This window comes from Rhinoderma darwinii, chromosome 11, assembly GCF_050947455.1.
Source record: "Rhinoderma darwinii isolate aRhiDar2 chromosome 11, aRhiDar2.hap1, whole genome shotgun sequence".
NCBI lineage: Eukaryota > Metazoa > Chordata > Amphibia > Anura > Rhinodermatidae > Rhinoderma > Rhinoderma darwinii.
The window spans coordinates 51,305,100-51,331,053 of record NC_134697.1 but is presented as its reverse complement, the minus strand read 5'-3'; the positions used below and the strand labels follow the sequence as shown (position 1 = coordinate 51,331,053).

At 42.5% G+C, this 25,954-nt stretch overlaps 1 protein-coding gene across 1 annotated transcript in view; it reads left to right on the top strand.

Annotated features, from left to right (window-relative positions):
- The first annotated feature begins 5,435 nt into the window (after nt 1–5,435).
- The window catches only part of HERC4 (HECT and RLD domain containing E3 ubiquitin protein ligase 4), a 119,512-nt gene continuing 98,993 nt past the window's right edge, over nt 5,436–25,954 (top strand). The window contains exon 1 of the mRNA XM_075841428.1: nt 5,436–5,455. The gene's annotated coding sequence lies outside the window, so the exon portion shown is untranslated. The remainder of the gene's footprint in view (nt 5,456–25,954) is intronic.

The window sequence follows — 25,954 nt, the reverse complement described above, 5'->3', positions numbered from 1 at the left end:
GCCCCACTGGAAATTCGCTGAACACATCAAGTTCAGCAACACTGTGAAAGGAGCTGATATACTGTGGAAGTCTGTGGGCAATTATACATTTTTTTCCAGTGCCCGCTGCAGAAGAAATGTGGAACTCCATTGCCACCATTCAGATGAATGAGGGATCATACATTACATGGTAATGAAGCCCCTCTATAAAGTCCTAATGTGACAACCCCACACCCAGACACTTGCTTTGAGTCTATCACATCACTTATGTCTAAACATTTTGCTTATTACTAACCTAGCTGTTATTTTTAATCTCATGGAACATTGACACCAGTAATTGCATTGTTAATGAAAGTGTAGACTTCTACTAAACATAATAATGAGATGAACAGAAAAAGATAGTTAATTTTATTTAGAAGTAATTTCTGTGAAAATGAAACACCTGACTATCATTGGTCTCTATTTTGTTAAAGTACTCTAGACAAGTCATCTTTCTCACTTTCCCTTTATTTATCACCACAATGTGAACTTCCGGATAAAATATCATGTACATGCCATTCATGATACAATTAAAAAAAAAAAAAAATGGCAGCTTTTGTCATGTACCTAGATGCTAAAGTAGCGCAACATCACACCCGGTTTCAGTCTGTAGACAAAAGTCTGCTTAAAAATGCTCTGTCACTAGTTTAGTAGTGCCCTATCTCCTAGCTAATCCAATAGGCGCTGTCACACGGATAATATGGATAATGCTAGTGAAAATTGCGTCCCAAAAAGTTTATTATTTTAAAAGTTAGCAGCTTTTTTCTAAGTATGCAAATGAGGCTTTACTAGACAAGTGGGTGTCAACACCAGCGATTTTCCTGAGGTGGAGCTACTTCACAGCCTCTGACGCTGTCCTATCAGCATGACGCTGCTTCACACAGTGTGAGAGACTGAGGCTAGAGGGAAGGGAGATCAAATAGTCATATCTCCGGCTGTGGACAACCAAGAACAGTAGCTGATGGCATATGAAATGTGAGATTCTAATCTTTTATTTGGCACCAGGATCACAGTTCCAGCTGTGAAAAACTGGAGGTATCACCAGTTTAAAACACAGTTGGGAATGGAAGCTGTATCCTATATGATCACGCTGTGTTGCTGGGCTGGGAAGAGGAGAACTGTATGACGTTGATTGGACAGCGACATACAGAAAACATTACACCGCCCAGAGTGAAAAGAGTTACCTCCCATTTGGCAAGTATAGCCAAATTAGTATATTTAGAAAAATACATATAACTTTGCAAATAATAAATGTTTTTGGGAAAAAAAAAAAATTTACACTGTAGTTATCAGCATCATAGCGCCTATTAGATTAGTTAAGAGATAGGGCATTAATAAACTAGTGACAATTAACTTTAAAAAGCACATTGCAATGCAGCTATAATCAAATTACTATAGTGCGGGGTTGTGAATAGTCGGAAGTATTGCTACAGTACCTATGCTACCCTTCCACGGGACAGGTTCAGACAAGCGAAGTATGGCCATGTAGCCACAGATTAGTTGATATGGTATATAATAAATTATAAAGAATATTACATCATATTTTTATTCATATGTATCATTATAAATTATATGATCTATACAGATAGGAAGTGAACCATAAAGACACAAACTAGCCCTTATATAGCCCAGCACATGTATCGCAGCACACAGAGTAATTTTTAAATCGCATTATGAATCCAACAGAAAAGCCTCCATATGAAATTGAAGGTATATGGAGGTACAGTATGGCCCACTGCTATTAGTACCATATGATAGCTTCATAATACACCCATCTGCATACGGCTTTTAAAGGCTATGTACACCTTTTCATACATAGGTTTTTTTTATTGCATTGTATCTATAGTGCGATAAGAAACATTTCTGTAATTTCTTCAAACATTTTTTCATTCCTCAAACATTTTCCATCTGTAGCTTGTATGTATTCCCATACACTGCAAGCTGCTGGATGCCGTTCACTAACAATTCCATCACAGGAGCTTCCTGTTGGCTCGGACTCCAGCCCCTTCCTGTCTTCTCCTAAATGCTCAACTAAGCTGAATTCTGATCAAATCAAATAACTTTGATTTGATTAGAATTTAGGTAAGATGAGTGCTCAGGAAAAGATAGGGAGGGTTGGAAATCGAGTCGACAAGAAGCTCCTGTGATGGAATTGTTAGTGAACGGCATCCAGCTGCTTGCAGTGTATATAACTACACGCTAGCTGCAGACGCAATATGGTGGGGAAATTTAAATTAAAACAAATTACAGAAATGTGTTTTTTTTTAATCACATAATAGATGTGATTGCATGATAGAATGCAATAGATAAATTAGTAATGATGCATAGCCAAAATACATTAATAAAACTATGAAGGCAAATTACATTCATATAAAAAGCAATATATAAGCTTTGACACTGCTCACCACCGTAATTCTGGAAATTTTTACAAAATTGTGTGACACAATATTATTTGTGATATAGGTAAGAAAAAAACATTTACCATAGCGATTGTGTATGGATGAAGAACTGTAGTTGTCTTTTTTAATTCTGGTCCGTGTAGAAAAGGATTACCCAAAAAGATGCCAAGCAGATGAAAGATCAATGACTCCTTGTTTCTACATGTTTAAAAAAAACAACAAAAAAAACCATACAAAAAGGTAAGTTACATTTGAATATTTCAAAGCTTTAAAGACACTATGTAGATATACATTTTAATGTACCCAATGGTTCCACAGAAGCAGCTGTATGGAAGTGTATTTTGGATTTCAGCACAAAATGGTCATTTGTTGCATAATGAAAAGTTATAACATTTTATAATATAGTTTCTGTATTAATTCCTCACAGATGTCAAGATCACTGCTTGCTCATGACACAGCTATGATAACTGTACTGTAACAATTCATGCACCTGTGTGTCCATTACACAACTAGGATAGATTTTTATCCCCTTAAAAGTAAACAATTAAGGTTCCTGTAGAATGACTGCAAGCAGAGATTTTAACCCCTTCCGAACTTCGCCGTATATATACGGCACACGTCGGGTGGGGGAATATGGAGTGGGCTCACGGGCTGAGCCCACTCCATAGAACGAGCATGTTGGCTGTGTGTTACAGCCGACATTTCAGGGTAACGAGCACGACTTAACTCGAACGCGATCCCGCTCGTTCAATGTGTTAAATGCTGCAGTCAATAGCGACCGCGGCATTTAAATGACTAGAAACAGAGGGGCATCCCCCTGTAACGTTCCAACGCCCCTCCTCAGGCAGGGCTTCATAGGAGAGTGTCAGTATCACCATATACTGCAATACATTAGTATTGCAGTACATCATGCAACCGATCCAACAATCGCTGGTTCAAGTCCCATAGGGGGACAAGTAAAAAAAAAATAATAATAATTTAAAAAAAACAGTAAAATAAGTTTTTTTTAATAAATAAAATTAAAAAAAAAGTATAATAAAAAGTTAAAAAACCTTTTCCCATTTTCCCTCAAGCACAATGTAAAAAAAATAAAAAAATTAACATAACTGGTATCGACATGTCTGTAAAAGTCTGAACTATTACAATACATAATTATTTAGCCAGTACGGTGAACGCCGTAAAAAAATTGGAAAATTAAAACCGCCAGAATTGCTGTTTTTTGGTTACTTTATCTCCCTCAAAAAATGGAATAAAAAGTGATTCCAAAAGTCTCAGGTACCCCAATGTGGTACCAATAGAAACTACAGCTCGCCCCACAAAAAATAAGACCTCATACCGCTCAAATCGACGGAAAAATAAAAAGGTGTCTCTCAGAATGTGGCGACAAAACTCTAATTTTATTTTTAATAATCTGTATTTTTCCTTGTAAAAGTAGTAAATCATAAAAAAACTCAATAAGTTTGGTATTGCCGTAATCGTATTGACCCACAGAATAAAGTTAACATGTCGTTACCGCACTGTGAACGTCATAAAAACAAAACCCCCCTTAAAGAGGCTCTGTCACCAGATTTTGCAGCCCCTATCTGCTATTGCAGTAGATCGGCGCTGCAATGTAGATTACAGTAACGTTTTTATTTTTAAAAAACGAGCATTTTTGGCCAAGTTATGACCATTTTCGTATTTATGCAAATGAGGCTTGCAAAAGTACAACTGGGCGTGTTGAAAAGTAAAAGTACAACTGGGCGTGTATTATGTGCGTACATCGGGGCGTGTTTACTACTTTTACTAGCTGGGCGTTGTGTATAGAAGTGTCATCCACTTCTCTTCACAACGCCCAGCTTCTGGCAGTGCAGACACAGCGTGTTCTCGAGAGATCACGCTGTGACGTCACTCACAGGTCCTGCATCGTGTCGGCACCAGAGGCTACAGATGATTCTGCAGCAGCATCGGCGTTTGCAGGTAAGTAGCTACATCGACTTACCTGCAAACGCCGATGCTGCTGCAGAATCATCTGTAGCCTCTGGTGCCGACACGATGCAGGACCTGTGAGTGACGTCACAGTGCTGCACTGCCAGAAGCTGGGCGTTGTGAAGAGAAGTGGATGACACTTCTATACACAACGCCCAGCTAGTAATAGTAGTAAACACGCCCCGATGTACGCACATAATACACGCCCAGTTGTACTTTTACTTTTCAACACGCCCAGTTGTACTTTTGCAAGCCTCATTTGCATAAATACGAAAATGGTCATAACTTGGCCAAAAATGCTCGTTTTTTAAAAATAAAAACGTTACTGTAATCTACATTGCAGCGCCGATCTGCTGCAATAGCAGATAGGGGCTGCAAAATCTGGTGACAGAGCCTCTTTAAGATTGAGAAACCACAGTTTTTTTCCTATTCCATCCCACAATTTTTTTTTCTTCAGTTTCCCACTATATTATACTGTATAGTACAATAAATGGTGCCGTGAAAATCTACAACTCGTCCCGCAAAAAACAAGCCCTCGGCAATATTGATGAAAAAATAAAAACGTTATGACTTTTGGAAAGTGGAGAGGAAAAAACTAAAGTAAAAATGTGATATAGAAATATATATTGCAAATGTTTATAACTTTCATTATAGAATGAACAACATTTATTTGCTAAAACCATTATATTCATTTAGTCATTATGAATTTTTTTGCCAGGGTAAGCGATTACTTTACTGTAACAGATTGGTGATACACCTACTCTTATACGCCATGAATTATGCTTTTCATACATAGCGTAAATTGACATTTTATTTTATGCAATGAATAGGTAAATAAGAAGCAGGATTTTCACCGAAACAGCGTGAACTGCTACGCATTTCAAGTTTGTAGAAGAGTTAGGAATTTCTACTACATTTGAACTTCATCCCAACAAGCGCCTTTTCACTCAGAGATGGAGGATCAGTGTGTTAAATATGGACAGCTGCAAGTTCTTCATTTGTTACATTATATATGCACAGAGATATTTATGGGTACTGAAGTCATTCATGGGCTTACCTCAAAGAAATAGGTATGACTTACTGAAAAGGTATTTACTCAATAATGTGACACTGATACGATATGCATTAGAACTGTGGATCCCACACACCACGGGGAAATGCGTCTTGCTATCATTGCAATGAATGTAATTATTAGGGCAGCTCTGATTCATACAGCCATCACATGGTAACGGTGTCAATGTCAATGACGACACAAGAATACCTCTGGCACTACAGGGAATATCTGCGTACTTCTCAGATTAGAAAATCGAATGGAAATGATACTAAATAGGTAAACAAAAAAAGCTTCCAGAGGAAAATAAACTTTTTCAGTTTGTTTTATTTTGTTTTAAAAATGATATATTTTTTTGAAAAAATATATATCTAAAAAACTGGATATTTGGAAAGCGCTACTCAATATGAAGAATAAGCAGCTGAGATGTTTGTGCTGTAGTAGCAGCTCACATGGCTGCTCTTCTTTTACTTCCACCGTTACAAACGAGTCTTTCCCTATCAAAACTTTCATGAATTGCAGCAATAGCTACGTTATTTACCTATTAAAATGTCCCTGCAACCTACAATATGTGGGGAGAACGACCCAACAACTACGTTGCAGGATTAACAAGAACAGGTTTAATGTGAAGACTGGTTTTTTAAAATATAGTGTTTCACGACATTTTTCAACTGTCCATAATAACGACTTTGGTAATATTCTTGTGACTCCCATTGAATCTATCTCCGTTACTGATAACGACAGGTTTAATAGGCTCAAACAGAGGGAGAATTTTTGGATTTTAAAACGGTCCTGTAGCAAACCTGGTGGTCTTAATGACATTTCTGAATCTGCACTAGATTGATTAATATTAACCTTGTCCAAATTATATGACCATCTCTCCTGTCATGTTATACATGTATCACTATGAATTCTCACTGTGTCCGTAAACTCATATATTCCCGTACATTTTATGTTTCCAATACCTTTCTACAGATTTGACCAAACCTACCAGTCTGAATACTTCTGTTTTTACATCTCCGTTTCCTCCACATCCATTTCCCTCCCTAGCCGACTAACAATATATAATTTTTCATATTTCCTTACCTCCTGTTAATTAATATTCTTTTCAAGTAACGTTGTCAAAAGAAACTGTTCTCCTCACTTACATTTTCCATGTCTCCTTGTATATGCATCTCCTTTCTCTCCGGCATCACTTTGCTTTTGCTATCTTTTTTCCCCCTTACGGCCACCGTAGTTTTTCTGTTTACCTGGACTACGCTGATGCCAGCGGGCGGTTTCTTCTACTTTCACTGTGCTTCAGCCTTATCGCTGACTGTGCCGAGCTTACTGTCTCCTCCATGTCCATCCTTACCCGTCTGAATATCGGTAAGCACTTCCTTATCATGTTCCATATCATGCTGTTAATATGTAACGTAACTTCATTTCCACTCTGGTTTTTATATTTTTACATCCTTTGTTTTTATCACTTCGATCTGCATCTTATGATTGTGCGCCCACTCTGTACCTCAATATTCAGTCCCTAATACCTTTTTATGTACCTCATGTTTTTGACAACTGTGACTGTTTACCTGATGACGTCAGTCACATCTGCTTTTATTTATGTACCTGATTGTTTCCTGTTTGGCAGGTTTTTACCTCTTATCCCCTCCCCCACATGTGTATTTAAGATGTATGTCTTGCTTGTTTTTTACTTAATTTTGGCCTGACGAAGACACTTGTTCTGCGTTGAAACGCGTTGCCCATCCTTGTTGTACAATAAACCTGCTCATCAGCATCACTCTGCTTATTCTTCATATTGAGTAGCGCTTTCCAAATATCCAGTTTTTTAGATCTATATTTTTTCAAAAAAATATATAATTTTTGTTTACTTGCGGCTCAATACTATTGATGCCGGTACCTGGATACTGAAAGCTGCAACCGGTTTACAAAAACGGGCTTCAACCCTAAGCTGTACCTGCCAGTACGAGCTCTTACGGTGAGTCTAACAACTTACCACTACTATCCCTCATTCTGCCTATCAAGGTTTATCTTGCACCATGTGGCGCTGTGTATATTTTTCTCTTCTCAGACATCATTATTTTGTTTTAGGGAATGCCCAAACAGCAGACAAAACCAGTTATAAAATTAGTTCCTAACTGTCCCTAATCTTCAAGAACAGTCTTGTTCCTGACATTTCTGTTCCTTGAAGGGGTTGTCTGAGATATATACATTTCCTACAAAGGCGATAAACATGTAAAAAAAATAAATTGGAAGAAAACTCTCTAAACATAAACATACTTACTGTTAAAATTATTTTCTTGTCCCCTGCTACTGCTTACTACCGCTTTCTGTCGGGCCTGTGTGCTCATTAGGCATTAGTGATGTTGCGTCCATAGTAATCCAACTATTGGACAACACAGGGCCGACAAGAACTGGTGGTGAGCTGTATCGGTGGACAAGAAAATTATTTTAACAGTTAAGAATTTTAGAAAGTTTTATATATATTTTTTATAGTTTTATGGCCTTTGGGAAAAATGTCTGAAAAATGTTTTTTTTTTATATTTACCAGTTGCAAAAATACAACTATTTTATTAACTAAACTAAATTTGCTTTAAACCATCCTGTAAGCATCAGTTAGGATGACCTGACTAGGGCATATTTCATGTCCATATTACTTAGGCAGCTACTCACATGGTCATACTTTTTACATCTTTATTCCAAACACGCAGCATATTTTATTGTATTGGTACCATATATTTCTCCTAAAACAGACAAATGGTCAATTTATACAATCACATGGCATTGACCATGGCCTCATATTTGAATGTAAGCGTATTTAAAGTATCTTACTTTTTCATTATCTGCTAGCACACAAACTTTTAATAGTCCCAGACAACCCCTTTAGAAATGAATACAAGCACAATACACTCAGATATAAATACGTAAAACAGAACAAAACAGTTCACATTCCGTGTCCACGTCTCCTTATTTCAATACGCTACTGCAAATGAGGCGTACAGGAAATTAGAAGGGACATAGGGGGGAATTTAATAAGACTGGCGTTTAATAGGCGTATCTTAATCTAAACCGTGCTGGAGTAAGATGCGCACGGCTCTTCATAAATTAGGTGCATCTCTGGCTATCCGTGGGCCAGAAAGTCCAATCTATGCCAGCTATGAGCTGGCATAAATTTGTGCTATAGTTTACTCCAATTTCTGGCATAAATTATATTAAAATGGTCAGGCCACGGGTGGCCACAGACCTTTAGCTAAGCTCCGTCCACTTTTTGGGAAAGTTGCGTAAGCAACGTTTATTCTGCAAAAGTCTCCTCTCACGGATTGGCCAGTAAAATTAAACTACGTAAAAACATTAAAATAACACTAACATTATTTACAAATAAAATAATTTACATCCAGTTCTATTCTCATTTCTCTAGGGTACATTGTATCTAGCACATAAATATATTTTGTTTATTTTTGTGATAAAACCTTAAATCACATCCCCACTTCTACAATGGCTACTTTGCACATCACAGAGAACTTTAATCCTGAGGGATTTTTTATTATACTTCATGGAAAAATGCGCTAAAACCCAGACATTAATGTCTTAACTCACATGTACATTATAATATAAATTGATTGCAGGATTATTTGATCTAAATGTAAATGTGGTATACGTTGAAATGAATAAAAAAAACTATTAGATTGTATTTAGCCTTATGTCAAAGCTGTTCGGTTGCTGTGAGATTAGTCATCAAGGATGGCCAATGAATTACAATCAGGAGAACCCTAAACCATGGGACCATCAGGTATTGAGGTTAAAACACTTGATCTCAAAAGATGGACACCAGATCATCATGCACAAATAAACCACTGGACCAGTAGGGACATTACACAGCACAAATGAATCGTCATGAATAGTTTGCTCTATCAATGGGTTAACAAAGGATGGAAATTACCACAATAACCAGTCAATGCATTATCACGTGCTTGTTATCAAAGAGGCTTTATATATAATTGTGTTTAAGTAAAGACCACACTATCCTACGTCCCTCCCCTAACAGGGCTATTGCACTAAGTACAGACCATGCTATCCCGGGCCAGCGCTGGGGCCCACTACCCTTGGGGGGAATTCGGCCCCGCCGGGTGCGGACGCTACCGTCGTCACGGCATCACTGTCCATATATTGACAGTGATGTCAGGAGGAGAGGAGAGAAGGAATCCCAGGCAGAGCACTAGAAGCGGCTCTGCTCCGGGACTCCTTCTCTGGGAAAGCCCCTGACATTACTGTCCATATACGGACAGTGTTGTCAGAAGCAGAGAGGTGTCCCAGGCAGAGTGCTAGTAGCGCTCTGCCCGGGACTTTGGCTCTGGGGTTGCCCCAGACATCACTAGCTGTATATGGACAGTGATGTCAGGGGCTTTCCCAGAGCTGGAGTACCGGACCAGAGCCTTTACTAGCGCTCTGCCCAGGACTTCAGCTCTGCTCCGGACATCACTATCCATATATGGACAGTGATGTCAGGAGCAGAGCAGGAGTCCCAGGCAGAGTTCTAGTAGCGCTTTGCCCGGGACTATTGCCCTGGGGTTGCCCCTGACAACACTGTTTATATATGGACAGTGATGTCAGGGGCTTCTCCTGAAGCAGAATCCCGTCAGAGCGTCGGCAATGCTCTGGCTGGGGATTCCACTCTTAGAGGGAACCCCAAAGGCGCTACCTACACGGAGGGGTGCTCTGTGGCACTACCAATTAAGAGGGGCTAAAGAGCTCTGCCTCTAATATGAATGCAACCATCATGATATAACCAGTGGCTCTAGCTATAGGCCACCTTGTTTTCACATCTCCTGCTCCTAATCTAAAGCCATTCTAGAGAATTTCCAGGTAGTAAGGGTGTGGGCCGAAATACTTGCATTTTGTGGTGTTCCCATATCACAGTATATTGCTCAAACAAGTATACGATCAGTGGCGTAACTATAGGGCTCGCAGCGGTCGCAATTGCGAACGGGCCCCGAAGCCAGGGGGGCCCGCAGCACCCGCACCACATCAATAAAAAGTTACTATAGTAACTCGGGCCGCTGGACCCTGTTACTATAGTAACTGACAATACTTACCTTCCTGTTTCCGCATGACGTCACAACGCTATGCGCCGCAAACAACATCGTGATCCCGGATAGAGTCAGGACAGAACTTCCGCCACGGCGGAAGTGGAGGGTAAGATTCATATCCATGTCTGCTGAAGCTGATTGGCGGGGTCCGACTCCCGGGAGCCAGCCAATCAGCTGTTTTGAAGGGGCCACAGCACCCATAATACAGCTGCTTCCCCTTCATTACGGTCACTTGCTCACACTGTGAATCCGTGTCGGCGATTCACAGTGTGAGCGAGTAAGTGAAATGAAGGGGAAGCAGCTGTCGTACGAGTGCTGCGGCCCCTTCAAAGCAGCTGATTGGCGGGTCCCGGGAGACGGACCCCGACCTATCAGCTATTGATGGGCTATCCTGAGGATAGGCCATCAATGTTTAGGGACTGGACAACCCCTTTAAGCCTATGATGTAGCAAGCTTAGAGGGCCCATGAGAAAGGATCACAGATTGTGTAATGCTGCCTGCTGGACCCTGTATCTAAGCCAATCACATGGTAGGCTTAGATACATGGCCCATTTTGTGATCCTGTCTGATGGGCCCTGTATTTAAGCCTACCACACAGTAGGTTTAGATACAGGGCCCCCGCACACCGTAATCTTATACTGTATAAGATTACTGTCTGCTGGACCCTGTATCCAAGCCTACCATGTGGTAGGCTTAGATACAGGGTCCCACAGACAGTATCACACATGGGCCCTGTATCTAAGCCTAACACGTGTTACTAATCGTTTTTTGTGCGTTTTCTTACAGGTTCGGTCGGTGGACTACGTCGGATTCCAGGACTACATTGATGATGGATTTTTTTATTAATCAATAAAATGGTTAATGAGGGTTGTGTGGGTTTTTTTATTTCAATAAAATATTTTTTCTATGTCTTTGTGTTTTTTTTTAAACTATATTACTACCGCCTTAGTAATGGCCAACGGCTGATTGACAGCGTCCATTGCTAAGGTGGGTCTTAATGTTATCCGGTGTAGAGGCTAACACTAACCCCCATTATTACCCCGATACCCACCGCCATCAGGGGTGCTGGGAGGAGCCGGGTACGATCCAGTACTTGACCATCTGTAGAGATGGTCGGGCAATGGGATGGCCGCAGGCTGGCACTATCAGGCTGGGAAAGGCCTGGAACAGTGGCCCTACCCACCCTGGTAATGCTAGGCTGCTGCTTTATTGTATCTGGCTGGTTATGAAAAATGGGGGGGGGACAGGGACACGTCATTTAAAAAAAAATAATTGGAAAGAACGATGTGGGGTCCCCCCCAATTTTCATAACCAGCCAGATACAACACAGCAGCAGCAGGCAGCATTACCAGGGTGGGATGGGCCACTGTTTTTGGCCTTCCCCAGCCTTATAATACCAGCCTGCGGCCGCCCCGGTGCCTGACCGTCACTACAGATGGTCGGGTACTGGTTCATACCTGGCTCTTCCCAGTACCCTGGTGGCGGTGGGTACCGGGGTAATGATGGGGGTTAGTGTTAGCCTCTGTACCTGCTAACATTAAGCCCCGCCTTAGTAATGGAGGTTGTCAATCAGCCAGCGGCCATTACGAAGGCGGTAATAATAAAGTTTAAAAAAATACAAGCACATAGAAGAAATATTTTATTGAAATAAAAAAACAACCCCCATTAACCATTTTATTGAGAATAAAAAAACACTGTCATTGAAGTAGTCCAACAACCGAACTTGTAAAAAAACACAAACACACAAAAATAATTAGTAACACATAAAGAAGCAAAATGATTATTCTTACCTTTCCTGGGTCCAGCGCTGGAGCCGCAATGTCAGCGAGCTGGGCCCTATAGCTAATCCTATAATGTGTGATACTGTCTGCTGGGTCCTATATCTAATCCTATAATGTGTGATACTGTCTGCTGGGTCCTATATCTAATCCTATGATTTGTGGTAGTGTCTGCTGAGCTACTGTATCTAATCCCATCATGTGTGTTACTGTCTGCTGGGCCACTGTATCTAATCCTATCATGCGTGATACTGTTTCCTAAGCTACTGTATCGAATCCCATCATGTGTGATACTGTCTGCTGGGCCACTGTATCTAATCCTATCATGTGTGATACGGTCTGCTGAGCCAATGTATCTAATCCTATCCATAGTTTATAGGGTCGTAGTGCTATAGATATGCTATGCTGTCTCCTATACACACACACAATTTTTTTTCGGCGGACACATATGTATTGGGGCTATTTCCCCTGATATTTTAAGTCCTTAGTGACCCCCTGGCTGCTAGTGCTGCATTGTTGGGTCACTTAGGAGACCCAGCGATGCAACTGAAAGCTGCGGACCGTTGGCCATGAGAAGTTTGCGGGGGGGGGGGGCACAATAAGAACTTTTGCATCGGGACCCATGAGCCTTTAGCTACGCCCCTGTATACGATCCAAACCTAAACAAGAACCCCACAGTAGAACTTTTTGTCTCCTGCAGACATGAGTGAAGGAGGATGTTACACATCAATACAGAAGTGAAAATCTAAGTAGCCATTGTATTAAAAGAGTAAATGTGTGAATACACAATAATTATTAATGGTACAAATGAAACAGACGATTGTGAATGACATATTACATGCATGCTTCTAAAGTGATCAGGTCTGTGTAATAGAAATTAGTTTTTTTACTTGTAACAGATTGGGGGCTTGCTTTAAAGAGGATCTGTCACTAGTTTATTAATGCCCTATCTCCTAACTAATCTAATAGGCGCTATGACGCTGATAAATATAGTGTGATTTTTCTTAAAAAACTTTTGTTATTTGCAAAGTTATCATCATTTTTCTAAATATGCTAATTTGGCTTTAATAGCCAAATAGTTGGTGCCTCTTTCTTTTTACTCTGGGTGGTGTAATGTTTTCTGTATGACGCTGTCCAAACGTCATGCAGCTTCTCCCCCTTCCCTGTCCAGCAACACAGCGTGATCATATACTATATAGCTTCCATTCCCGACAGTGTTTTCGACCGGTGATAACTCCGGTTGTTTCACAGCTAGAACTGAGAAAAGATCAGAATCTCATCTTTCATATGACTCCAAAACCACTCTTCTAGGGTGGTCCGAAGCCCGAGATATGGCTGTTTGAAGTGTTCCCCCTCCCTCCAGCCTCAGTCTCAGTGTGTGAAGCAGCTTCATGCTGATAGGACAGAGGCTGTGAGGTAGCTCTACCTCTGGAGAATCGCTGGTGTTGACACCCATTCATCAAGTATAGGCTCATTTACATATTTAGAAAAAATGTCATAACTTTGAAAATAATAAACGTTTTGGGACACAATTTTCACTAGCATTATCAGTGTGACAGCGCCCATTAGCTAGGAGATAGGGCAGTACTAAAACTAGTGACATATCCTCTTTAAGGCAATACTCCTAGAAAAGCTGAAAATATAGCTATTGTCCAGAAAGGTGTGATCCGGTCTGTTCCTGTGTGATCCTGTCTGCTGGGCCCCGTATCTAAACCTACCACATGGTAGGCTTAGATACAAGGCTCTAGCAGACAGTAATCTTATACGGTTTAAGATTACTGTCTGCTGGGCCCTGTAACTAAGCCTACCTTGGGGTAGATTTAGATACAGGGTCCAATAGACAGAATCACACATGGGCCCTGTATTTAAGCCTATCACGTATTACTAATGTGTTTTTTTTTGCGTTTGTGCTTTTTTTTTTATAGGTTTGGTTGTTGGACTACACATTACACAGCCACAGCTGATCAGACATCTGTGCTTACGTGATATATACCAGCTGGCTCATTCACTCTTGTTTTCCCTTCATTGCATGGGATTACACTTAGTCCCACACTTGCACTTGTCATATGTGCTCAAATTCTGAAAAAGTATTCTTGCATGACTACACTTTATGTTTTAACCTTGGCTACAATTATATGCATTGTGCTCTGGGCATAATATACACTCTTATATGTGGGCTAATCAATTTTTTACCCGGCCGGGTATGTGACGTCTTTTAGGTTTGTGATTCATGTACGTGTTTGTTTTTTGTGTTGTTTCACTTTGCTATTTATACAAGGGACTGCAATTGATGCTACCTTGTCTCATTGAATTAATCTTGCTAATAAATTTGATATTTTTTTCTATATCTGTTCTGAGCCGAGTGCCTGTCTTTCCAGTGGTTCTCTCTGATTTTTTCACCCCTATTTTTTTCTTCTGTCTCCCCCTTTTTTCTCAAATGTATTCTTTCTCTATTCTCTTTTCTGTTTTTTCACTCTTTGATTATATTTGGTTGTTGGACTACGTTGGATTCGAGGACTACTTTGATGAAGTTTTTTTTTTAATATTCAATAAAATGGTTAACCCCTTAACGACCGCCCACCGTCTTTTGACGGCAGGGGGTGTATGTCCTTCGTCTACAGCGCCGTCTATTGGCGTCGCTGTAGAAGAGGCTGATGAGCGCTCATCCTCTTACAGCTCCTGATCTTAGAGAAGTCTGCTAAATACAGCTGGGGTTGTCAGACATTCAGACCTAGCTGTTTAACCCTTTGATCGCCGCAGTCCATAACCGAGGCAAGATCAAAGGGAACTCCCCGCTTTGATCTGGTCATCGGAAACCCGGTCACGTGATCAAACACTGGGGAATCCCTCTTGAGTCAGCAATGGGGACCTACAAAAGGACCCCAGGACTGTCTGTTCAGTAAGCCTGCTGTTCGGGCACACCATGTGTGTCACAATCTGTGGGTATGTGGACCCACTGGGTCGTACCGCAGTAGCGGGATAGCAGCTGGCCAAACAGTATACAAAGTCAATATCTATATAGTCCAAGCACAATGGTACCTGTAGCAGTTCAGACAGTAGTAACGGCTAGGCTCAGATGGGACCTTGACAGCAGACACTAGGCGTGGTGTAACACAGCAGGCGTGACCGATGGCACAACACGACTCCAACTTTCTAAGGCACAGGAACAACGGCTCACAGATCCATGGCTGTGGCCGTCGGAGGAGGAGTAATCCCGACGGTCCGCCGCTGTGGACGCTACAATGTGCTGCCCTAACAGCAGCCTGTGTCATAGTGACACAGTATGATGTATTAGCATATAGGAGCTAATGCGAATACATTCCAAGTAAAAAATCAAGTTATCAATAAAGTTATGGGATTAAAACAAAAGTAACAAAAAAAATAAATAAAAATGTGTCAATATTTTGCATTAAATATATTTTATTGCCCCTACACTAAAGAAAAACAAAAAACCTACACATATTAGGTATCTAAACGACCATAATAACCTGAAGAATTAATCTAATGGGTTATTTAGCGTGAAACATGAACGGGTCTTGCCTAAATTACACGTTTCGGTAAATATGCCTCTATGGGTGTACCTGGATGTTCCGGAGGTGTCGCCCACCCCGATACAATCTCTGCCCTGGATGCCACCATCCTTACGTCCTACACATCTCTCCCCTTCTCTTACACACATTTTAACGGTCTGGGACTCTATCAAATATTCCAGTAGATTGATTTCTCCACATCTTCCCCTTATTTCTATATGGCACAACCCTTTGTTCTCTCCTGGCGCAGACAACTATTATGCCTTTAAATGGTGGTGGTCGAATGACATACTTAGAGTTCACCAACTCCTCACGCCCACTCACTCTCGGATTCTCTCGTTCTGTGAACTCCAGACCTCTAAGCAGATCCCCAGTGGCGAGATATTCAGATATCTACAACTTAAAAACTGGATTACTTCTCTTCTTAACAACAGGGAAACATCTGATTCTTGCTCACAGTTCGAGAGAATCTGTAGTATCTGCCCAACCTCGAGAGGGATTATATCCCTCTTATACAAATGGCTCCTCAACAATCCATCCCCTACCCCTCATACATATGTGGACCGATGGCACCGGGACTTGGGGATGACGCTGGAACTGGCTGAGTGGCGTAGTATCTGGAGCACAGTTTCACATTGCTCTATCAATACGAATATCTTAGAATCCGCATATAAAGTTATGATGCGGTGGTACCTGGTCCCCAGCCGAATTGCGCATGCATTTCCCTCTTACCCTGCTTCCTGCTTTAGGGGATGCCCCGCGCCTGGTGACATGTTCCACATATGGTGGTCCTGCCCTAAACTCGTTAGATTCTGGAGCAGAGTCTTTGGTCTCGCTCAGAGTCTGTTTGGTATAATTTTGCATAAAGATCCTAAGTTAGCTCTCCTCCACCTTAAACCCTCTGATCTAACGCATGCACAATTTCAATTGTTTTCTTACATCCTATTGGCTGCCAAAATGACTATTGCCCACTCCTGGAAAAAGCAGTCAGTAATTTTTGCAGGTGTCAAAACCAGAATGGACCAAATATTTATAAACGAAAAACTCACAAGTATTTTATTGGATAGGATTGCCAGATTCGAGTTGCTTTGGCTGCCCTGGATCAATTACGCCTACTCTCACCTACCTGGTGCCATGATCACCGCCTTTTGACAATTTGCTAATGATTTTTCTCTAGATCTCTGGCCGACCACACCTTTACCTTTCCCTGTCTTTTAGTTCCCCTCTTTCCATTCCCTCTTTCCACTTCTCAATTTTGTTTCCTCTTTTTACATGCTCTTATCAACACCGTCCTGACTGTTTGATATACTGCCTAGTACATTTCTGTATCAGTTGCGATATATTATATATTGTGTATCTCCCCCCTTTTTTTTTTTTTTTGTGTATGTTTATGCAATATATTTCCTTACTTTGTTGAAAAAACTCAATAAAACTTGTTGAAAAGAAACATGAACGGGTCATGGCTGGGCACTCTGGAGAACAGACGTGGGTGAGGGGAGCTCCGCTTAAGCCTCAACTTCCCAGGGACAAACCCGCAGCAAAATGGGGAAGACCCGCACCAAAAAGACTCCTAGAGTGTCCCAGATGGCAGGGGGTTCGGATGCCCCTATCTCTAAATTTTTTCAGCCACTCGGCGACCTGGGGGAGAGCGATCCAGGGTCGGACAGACCAGTGACGCCATTACGCCACTCCCCGGCAGTGTGTGCTGTGTAGAAGCCTGCATGGAATGCTCGTCTGGAGGGGCAGAACGGGTCGCCTGGGACTGGAGAGTGGCTGGATGGGATCCCGACAGACAAGGCCAGTGAGGAGGCGCTTGGAGAGCTGGTGAGACAATTACCTGGGGATGCTGGAGACTCCACGAGGCCAAGGCAAGATGGCGGCCGCCCTGTGCTGAGAGCGGAGAAGGTGAGAGAGGAGAGCATGGTGGGAGATGGTGTGGAGGCGGACCACGTGCTGATGCAAGAGCTGGGAGAGGAGTCGCGGTTGTCTTCTGCTTCGGTGCCTAGGCGAATGTTCTTGCAGGCTCCATCTCTGTCCCCTAATCCACTGGGTGCTGCTCTGCTGGATATGGAGTCCTCATCCTCAGATGATAGGTTTGTACCCCCAGTGACGTGCTTACCTCACAGATCTCGGGCAGTTCCAGTGGAGGTGTCGTCTCCATTGCCTTCCTTTCAGGGACATCAGATGGCGGATTTGCCGACGCCAGACATCGCTGTTCAGACTCTCAGAGGGCACCCGGAACTGCAGGCACTATTGGCGCTTCTTCTCTCCAAAAGGGATATGGATACTCTGGCCAAGGATTTGAAATTGGCGTGGAGACGTGACTTACATGTAGTGAAAGTGGAGGTTTCTACTCTGCAATCTAAAGTCGTGCAGCTGGAATCCCTGCAGGAGTCTTTGTCTGCTTCCATTCACTTACTACAGGAGGTGCAGAAGGTGTCCGCTTCACAGCATGTCCAACTTCAGTCGCAATTGGATGATTTGGAGAACAGAAATCGCCGGAATAATATACGAATTTGCGGTTTGCTGGAAGCAACGCGTACTCCAGATCTGATTCCTACACGGACGGGTATCTTCAACACCTTGCTACGCCGACCTGTGGATAGCCACATTGAGATTGATAGCGCACACAGGGCCTTGAGGCCTAAAAGCGCCGATTCTTCTAGGCCGTGTGACATCATCTGTCGGATTCACTATTACGGATTGAAGGAGGATATTATGCAGAAAGCGAGATTGCAGAATGTGATCGATTTTGACGGTGCAAAGCTACTTCTGTTCCCAGATTTGGCGAGAAGAACACTTCGGCAGAGAGGTTTGATGCGTCCTCTTTTATCCATTTTGCAACAACGTGGTATTTCCTATCATTGGGGATTCCCCTTTGCGCTACATGTGCGATTGGAGGACAAAACTGTTTCGTTGCTTTTCTACGGGCTCTGGGGCTGCATGTTGTATCTTTACTGAATTGGGAGTCCTTCCAAGTTGATCGTCCGCCTGTGCCTGGACCGTCGTACATCAGGAGGTTTAGATCTGGACGGCGGGACAGGTCCAGATCTCCGCTGCCGCAGAGACAATGTTGGAGGCAAAGAGCGTCTCCTCCGGGTCGAGGAGAGAATTAAAGTATCCTTCCTTTTAGCCCATTTGTGATGCTCGTATTTTTTCAACAGGGGTCTTTTTGTATCACTGTGTTTTCTTTCCATAGAGATGGGGGGGGGGGGGTGTTGCCGACTGAGATACTTGGACTTGACGTTTTGCTAGTGCAGGGGTATGGTGTTGGACTTTTAGTTCTTCAGGGATGACGGCGTTCCTGAGGCCCCCTGACGGACTTGGTTGCTTCCCCTACCTAGAAGCTTTCATTGTATTGATGGTTTGTCCCTTGGGATGTATGTTTCTAACCTTTCTTTTTTTTCAGGTTGAAGTGGTTTGATAGGTTGATGAGTGTAGGCCCATACACGATTCTCACTGTTCTGAGTGGATTTTTTCTGTTTGACAGCAGTCTTCGGTGTTCCCCACATAGGTTTTCACTGAGAATCCTTGAGTTCTCCTTAGTGATTCGAGTGCTTAGAGGCATGATATAATAGTCCATTGTAGACAGAATGTTTTGTCTGTCTTTATGGTTGTTTTTTTTCATTTATGTTATGCTTATCTTTTTGTTTCACATGTATACATGGCACACTAGGTGGAGAATTGGTGCTAGTTGTGGTGGGTTGAGCATCGCGCCGACTGGTCTGCTCAGATCTGGTTTCTTTGCGGGTCCAATTTTGGATTAATTCGCGTTTTTGGATAATGGCTGATTTTACTTTTGCTTCCCTGAACGTGAAGGGATTTAATGTTCCAGAGAAGAGGTCGCAGACCTTATATTCCTTTCATAAACGTAAGACCCAGATTCTCGGTTTACAGGACACCCGCTTCCACTCTGATCATATGCCAATAATTAAATATAAGTACTACCCGGTAGGCTATCATTGTAGTAATCCGACGGGTAAGACTAGAGGGTTTTCCATATTTTTGCATAAATCCTTTCAGGGTAAGGTGATAGATTCCCTCATGGCACGATATATTTTTCTTAAGTGTGAAGTGGGGGATTGGATGGTTACGGTTGCCAATGTATATGCTCCTAATACTCACCAAGTCGCTTTTTTCCTTAGAATGCTAGAAGAATTAGGTGCTTTTTCTTCTGGTACTCCGATTTTATGTGGAGATTTTAATTTGGCCATTAACCCTGTAATTGACACTTCTTCAGGCCAGACATCCTTGGCTTATAATAAATTGAATAAGTTGAGGAAGAGGTTCAGGGATATGCAGTTGTGCGATGCGTGGCGTTTATTTCATTCAGAGGATAGGGACTACTGGTTTTTCTCGTTTGCACATAACTCTTACAGTAGATTAGATTATATCATGGTCCATCATAGTTTACTTTCTTTTGTGGTTGATTTCTCTATAGGTAACGTGTTTTTGTCGGATCATGCTCCGGTGTACTGCGAGCTACGTTTTTCCCCAATAAGGCGTAGGAAGTTCACCTGGCGTCTCATCAAATCTTTATTGCAAGATTCCTTGTGCATGTCAGAGATGAAGAGGTCAGCTGAGAATTTTCAGGTGGATCATGCAAGGGACACGACTGATCCAGCGGTTAAATGGGAGGCTCTTAAGTGTGTGCTTAGAGGAGTTCTGATTAGGCATGGTGCTCGTATTAAAAGGGAGCAGGGTGCTAGGCTTACTACTCTTCTCACACAGTTACAGACCCTGGAATCTCAACACAAGCAGACGTTGCAGGAACACACGCTTCTGGAGCTTACTAGAAAGCGACATGATATTCAGCTTCTCTTAGATAAGAGAGGGGCGAGATTGCGCCAGGTTTGTTCGTGTTATTATTATGAATGGGGTAATAAGGCGGGCAAGGCATTGGCGAGGGCAATGAGGGATAGGGGTGCTGTCTCCTTTATACCATCTATTAGAAATGGGGAGGGGGAATTGGCATATAAGACGGAAGACATAGCATCATCCTTTTGCGCTTATTATCCCAAGTTATTCAATTTACCCTCGCCATCTAACGGCATTTCATCCCCAGAACCGTTGCTCTCTTTGTCCGATTATATACAGGATACTGCCCTTCCTACTCTGTCTGGAGATAACGCTAGGGCGTTGGATGCGCCTTTTACTAAAGAGGAGCCGTCTCAGGTTATTAATGCCCTGCCAGCTGGAGAGAGTCCTGGGCCGGATGGGTATACAGCAGGTTTTTATAAGTCATTGGTGGAGGAGCTGGTGCCACCATTGTTAGAGTCGTTTGATTCAGTTTCTGAGCACGCTAAATTCCCATCTTCATTTTTACAGGCCTATATTACGGTCATTCCAAAGGAGGGTAGGGATCCGCAACACTGTACTAACTATAGACCAATCTCCCTCATAATTACGGATGCTAAAATGTTCGCTGAGCTGATAGCAAACCGACTGAGCGTGTTTTTGAGGTCGCTGGTCCATCCTGATCAAGTGGGTTTTGTACCAAAGCGTGAAGCATGTGATAATACGCTCAAGATCTTCTCATTGATCCACTATCTCAAAAAGAATAGCATCCCGTGTATGCTTTTGACACTGGATGCTGAGAAGGCATTTGATTGGGTGGATTGGGGATTTCTGGAGGTGGCTTTGCGTCAGATGGGGGTGGGTCGGTTGATGATGACGCACATAATGTCTCTTCACACGCATCCGCAGGCACGCATTAGGATCAATGGGTCTTTGTCTGCTCCATTTAGCATAGGGAATGGCACTAGGCAGGGATGCCCACTCTCACCCTTGTTGTTCGCCGTGGTGATGGAACATTTATTGGTAGCGGTGAGGAACAATGGTGACATACGGGGTGTCCAGGTGGGTGAGATGCAATTTAAAGTGTCTGCTTTTGCAGATGATTTGTTGTTCTATATCACGCAGCCATACTTATCTCTGCCGTCCCTGCTGAAAACCATCCGAACATATAGTTACTTTAGTAATTATAAGATGAATCTCTCTAAGAGTGAGGCTATGAACATTTCTCTGCCAGCTGAGGAACTTAGACAGTTACACGGTAACTACTCCTTCTCACGGAAAGAAGGATCTCTTAAATATTTAGGGGTAAAGATTCCGGTGGACCTTGCGAATTCCTACTCTATCAACTTTTTACCTTAGTGTTGTTAAGATGAATGTTTTGCCTTGTTTGATGTACTTATTCCAGATTGCGAAGGCTACTCTGGTTAGGAGAAAGCGTTGTGGGGGATTGAGTCTACCTGACTGTCAATTCTATTTGCTGCGGTGAGCGTGAGAATATTGGATTGGTTCCATCATAAATCCTCTAAGTTGTGGGTGATGTTGGAGGACTCACTGGCACCGGTTCCCCTAGTTACTATACCCTGGCTCAGACTGCGATTTTACCCAGCTACTAAAAATGCTCAACTTCCTTTTGTGGCAAGACAGGTCGTTCTCACGTTTAAAAGGTTTGGGGGATTGGCAGTGGTGATACCTCCGGATGGCCCATTGGTGCCGATTTCCAACAATGAGGATTTCCCCCCATCCCCATCCATCAGGTTTTGACGCCCCTGGGCCTTAAGTCTTTTGATAGTCTGGTGCCAGAGCCGGAAAGATTGATAGTTAGGCGCTGGGATTTTCTTAGGTTGCAACATTTTTACAATAGTAATAAGACAAAGCTGCATTTGCATAGGGACCTCACTCCCCTGGAGTGCTTGTGTACTGCTGCTATTGCATCGGTTAAGACTATATCTCTCTCATTTATAATTTTTCGCGAGACTTGAGTATTGATGCTCTGCCATCCTTTGTGAAGGGGTGGGGGAGGGACCTGGCCTCTACCCCTTCAGTAGCTGACTGGTCGAAAGCTTTCATCCTGTGTCATAAATTCTCTATTTCTTGTAAAGCTCAGGAGACTAAATTAGAAGATATTATCCTGGTGGTATAGGGTTCCAGCGCTGCTGCATGCCTTTTATCCGGTGGTGCCAGATGAATGTTGGCGTTGCAAGATAAACAGGTGGTACGATGTTGCATATATGGTGGAAGTGTGCCTTAATACACGCATTTTGGACTAGGGTGGTGGACCTGATTCGCACAATTACGGGTCAGGTGTTGCCCAACTCTTAAGAGGTGTTGCTTCTTTCCATGCTCCCTGGTTCACTTCAAACATATATGAAAACTCTGGTTAGCTTCCTTTTGATTGCAGCGCGAACGGTTATACCGCAGCTTTGGAAGACAGTTTGTGCTCCCACGATTACGGAATGGTTCCAGGAAATATTACATCTGCAGAGAATGGAGGAGGCTATGCAGCCGCAGGATGGGTGTTTTAGGAGGGTGAGCTTAGTGTGGAAAGACTTTTGTGAGTCTGATGAATACTTATCGTACGCATAGGTTCTAATCCGGGGGGGGGGGAGGGAGTAGGGTAGTAGAGTAGGATTGCTGTACACTGTGAAGTGGAAATGTGTATGCATAACCATTTTGTTTTCTTTTGTTAGTACTCTTTTTGATGGTAGTGTATTTTTGCTACTTTGTGGTTTTGATTATTGAAATGTAAAATGTCGAAATAAATAAAAGAATGTTGTTTTAAAAAAAAATAAAAAAAATGGAGAGGTAAAAACGGTCATTAAGGGGTTAACGAGGGTTGTGTTGGGGTTTTTTATTTCAAAAAGCGTCCATTACTAAGGCGGGGCTTAGTGTTACCGGAGTAGAGACTAACACTAACCTTCATTATTACCTCGGTACCCACCGCCACCAGGGGTACCGGGAATAGCACCTGGACATAGAAAAAATATTTTTCAATGAAATAAAAACACCCCACACAATCCTTTTGAACCATTTTATTTCGAATAAAAAAAGCCGTCATCAGTCCAACAACCGAACCTGTAAAAAACACAAAACGCCCAAGAAAGAATTAGTAATACATAAAAAAGCAAAGCAATTATTATACTTTGCTTTCCTGGGTCCAGCGCTGGAGCCGCAATGTCAGCGAGCTGAATAATCTGTACATTGGAGCAGAGGTTCTCAGCATGTGAAGTGCAGTCCAGGAGGAGCTGTTGTTGCAGATTCTGTACCCTCCCCCACCTGTTGCCGGTTGTATACCTTGGTTACCTAAACCAAGCAAGTTAGTGCAGTGAGGAGAGAAAGCCATCACATTATGTAGAGGGGCCAGCACAGACAACACTGTCCAGCAGCATCAGGGCTTCAGCGTAACAGGCAGCCGAGCCTCTACTGCCTGTGCTAGCAATTCCTACCGATGTTCTCATAAGTTATCACATTATAGTTCTAGCAACTGTCATCCTCAGAGTTGGGCCCCCAGTTAGTGCCCAAATGATCAACCTGCCTCTGCCTAAATCACAACCACTGCTAAGGCTGGATTCACACAAGCACATTACGTCCGTAATTGACGGATGTATTTCGGCCGCAAGTCACGGACCGAACACAGTGCAGGGAGCCGGGCTCCTAGCATCATACTTATGTACGATGCTAGGAGTCCCTGCCTCGATGCCGGACAACTGTCCCGTACTGTAATCATGTTTTCAGTACGGTACAGTTGACCGGCAGCAAGGCAGGGACTCCTAGCATCGTACATAAGTATGATGCTAGGAGCCCGGCTCCCTGCACTGTGTTCGGTCCGGGACTTGCGGCCAAAATACGTCCGTCAATTACGGACGTAATGTGCTCATGTGAATCCAGCCTAACAGCGAGCAATAGGGGGCCTTCAGCATCGGCAAGAGCACAATGGTGGTGTGCGGAGTCTGGACCGGGGAAGTGCCGTCGCAGTAACTGGCTGCATTTATGATAGCAGGAGAGCAGGGGGCCCACCGGAGGATCCACCGGTTCTCCGGTGGGCCAGTCAGACACTGGTTGGGGCCATTGCCCCTGACGTTTTAAGACCTTTACGATGCCAATGGCTGCTGCATCGTTGGGTCACTTAATGAGATCCATAGAATGTAGCTGAAAGCTGTGGGCTGTCGGCCATGAGAAGTTTGGGGGTGCCCAAGAAGGACTATTGCACTGGGGCCCATGAGTCTTTAGCTACGCCCCTGCGTAGTCCTCCCAGACAAAGCAATACATCGCCTTCAGTTAGTTAAAAATGCTGCAGCTAGGTTAATAACCAAACAACCTGAACATGCTTTCATAACACCAATCCTTTGCTCACTGCACTGGCTGCCGATAAAACAGAGAATAACTTTTAAAATGTGCTTGCTGAACTTTAAAGCTATAATTAACTTAGGCCTCAGCTACTTGAAAGAACTACTGAAGCCCCACACTTCTTGCCATCCTCTCAAATGAACAGGCATGAATAAGCTGTCCATACCTAGGATCCGTCATCGAATATTTTGAGCCAGAGCCTTCTGTCTTGCAGTCCTCACTCTCTGAAACGCATTACTTGGATTAATCAGAAAGAAATCTTACTTTCTTTGTTTTATTCCAGTGGATAAAATTCTGTCCTTGGTCATGTGATGGACACACAGGTGCTGGAATCATTAGAAGAGACAGCTCTGATACACATACTGTAACAAGCTGTGCACCTGTGCGTCCATCACATGACCATGGACAGAGTTTTATCCACTGGAAGTAAACAATGAATGTTCCTACTGAATAACAACAAGCAGAGGTCTTAAAAACCATGTCGAATACAAAAACTATATTGGAAATCTATATAAAAAAAAAATTATACAAAAAATAATATTAATTTGATGAAACCGGACAACTTGATTTTTTTTAAAAACCTTTAATTTTATTTATTCTGTAAGATACCCTGTACAAGCCAATAACTGAACTGTTACTGCATCTGATACCTTGCATTACATAAAATATGAATTATCTTTCTCTTGTGCTCCAATGAGATGAATTTACTGTTGACAGCCTTCTCTGTAAAGAAACACTAGGAGTGCCATATGGACTCCTTTATCACAGTTAACATTTGTGTCAAGGGGGAGGGAGACAGCTCGGTTATAAATATAACTCATTTCATTTCCTTTGATCCTTTGTTAGAGATGCAAACTACTCTCCCAAAATGAACTTGTCTAAATACATACAGTACATAGTATGCTGGAATAGCACGCACATCTTCTATAGGACTATTGTATAAAGCATCATAGCACATTCACAAAAATACCACAAATCACTA